The sequence below is a fragment of the Octodon degus genome, unplaced genomic scaffold, assembly GCF_000260255.1.
Source record: "Octodon degus isolate 3935 unplaced genomic scaffold, OctDeg1.0 scaffold00032, whole genome shotgun sequence".
Classification (NCBI taxonomy): domain Eukaryota; kingdom Metazoa; phylum Chordata; class Mammalia; order Rodentia; family Octodontidae; genus Octodon; species Octodon degus.
In genome coordinates this window covers 1,896,243-1,897,943 of record NW_004524608.1, presented here as the reverse complement: position 1 = coordinate 1,897,943, position 1,701 = coordinate 1,896,243, and the positions used below count along the sequence as shown (strand labels likewise).

General features: G+C 56.6%; 2 protein-coding genes across 5 annotated transcripts in view; one reads left to right on the top strand and one right to left on the bottom strand.

Annotated features, from left to right (window-relative positions):
* Window positions 1-1,698, bottom strand: part of Ash1l (ASH1 like histone lysine methyltransferase) — a 227,482-nt gene extending 225,784 nt beyond the window's left edge. For 2 of the 4 annotated variants that reach the window (XM_004629756.2, XM_023713582.1), the window contains exon 1: window positions 1,060-1,400. The gene's annotated coding sequence lies outside the window, so the exon portion shown is untranslated. Of the gene's footprint in view, window positions 1-1,059; window positions 1,401-1,613 lie in introns of those variants that run through there. The other 2 variants (XM_023713581.1, XM_023713580.1) reach the window with 2 other exon arrangements.
* Window positions 1,462-1,701, top strand: part of Dap3 (death associated protein 3) — a 38,430-nt gene continuing 38,190 nt past the window's right edge. Inside the window, exon 1 of the mRNA XM_023713583.1 lies at window positions 1,462-1,476. The gene's annotated coding sequence lies outside the window, so the exon portion shown is untranslated. The remainder of the gene's footprint in view (window positions 1,477-1,701) is intronic.

The window sequence follows — 1,701 nt, the reverse complement described above, 5'->3', positions numbered from 1 at the left end:
TTTTTTTTTAATTTTTTGTTCCTCGAATGCCTTCAGGGCACTTTTGGCCAGGGGGAGAGGTGTGAGGTTCGAACTCCAGCAACCTGAGGCTGACAGCTTTGTGGAAGCAGCCACTTAAAGGCCTGAGCTAGGGCCAGGCCCCCTATAATGTTACTCTAAATCCAAGTCAACAATAAAAAAAGGTCACCCATCCTTTATAACAATTACTCTGTGAAAGATGTTTTGAACCTTCACATTTACATAATTCACCCTACATTCAAAAGTACAAATTATACCTAACACCTCAATTGGCTATGCCAAGTTTCTTACCCTCGAACTACATACAGACACATATACCATACTGTGTGGAATGTTTTACTGCTTTCTCGACAATAAGGGATTCCCAATCCCTAAAATACACATGTATAAACCTGCAAGAAACATCCAAACATTTACTTTAAAAATAAACTAACTCACAAGAAAAACTCTTAGAAAAATACAAGGAAACTCTTCCGGAACACTTTCCATCCTTGCATAAACACACAAACACAGCCGCTCTACACCACCAGACCATCTGTCTTAGAGACCAAAAACATCTCTTTCCATGTACAACTCACCAGTGACATTTATTAAACTTCTATTACTGAGATCATTCTTTCATTCCTGCACATAGTTCAACGCATCAGGGGTACCACAGACCTTGCCACACAGGTACACTGCCCTCAGAAGACCATCTCACTTGTCATGCTCGTTTCTTAAGCGGACTCAAACTGAACTGTAAGAGATGCTCCAATCATGCCTCCAGACACAAACTAATCTGTCAGGGGCACAACCGACTCCGCCTCCCTCGCTTACTTTCCCGCTCCGGCCCCCAAACCAGGAGCCCGCCTGTCAGGGGCACCCCTTTGCCCCCAACTGGAGGGACTTCCCGGTATGCTCAGGATCGCCTTCCCTCCCCCCTCCCCATCCTACCGCCGCTCCCCCAGAGGGTCCGGGAAATGACAGGAGATCCCAGGAGCCAGGGCTGAGTGTCAGAAAGCGTACTTAGGCCCCAAGGCCTGCTCGAACCGCTCCACTCACCGTGTCAGAGGCCGAGGCCGAGAGCGATGAGAGTGCAGGGAAGTGGGGATGAGCGGGTGGCTGCCAGGCGCCTCCGCTTCCCTCAGTCCATACCGGCTCTCTCCCGCCTGTCAAGCGGGTGAGCGGACTGGCAGAAACGCGAGACAGAAGGGAACGACGTAGGGCTCAAAGGGGAAACTGAGGGGAGGCGGGCCCCGCACCCACGACGGGGATCGTCTCCCCCTCCGCAAAGCGAACCCAAAATGGCGGCGGGAGCGGCGGCGGCGGCGGCAGAGCGGCGGCGGCTCCTCAGGAGGGAGGGAGCGAAGGGCGCTTCGCCCCCCCTCTCCGCGTCCCACTCCTCCCTCCCCGCGCTCTCCCACTGCCCCCCTCCCGACTCCAGCCGCCGAGCGCGCACGCCCGCCCGCACGCGTAGGAGTGGGTCTGGCCCCTCGCTCCCGCGCCCACCAACCACCAACGCCCCCCGTCCCGCACGCCCGCCAGCCTGTGCGCGTTCGCTCAGGGGCGCCTCCTCGCGCTAGCCCCCAAGCCTCCCCCCGCGGCCCCTGTCAAACCTGCTGTGGCGCAGGCCCTCACGCGTACCTTCGGCGGCGAGGGCGCGCGCCCAAGCCTCCTCCTCCTCCTCCTCCTCCTCCTCCTCCT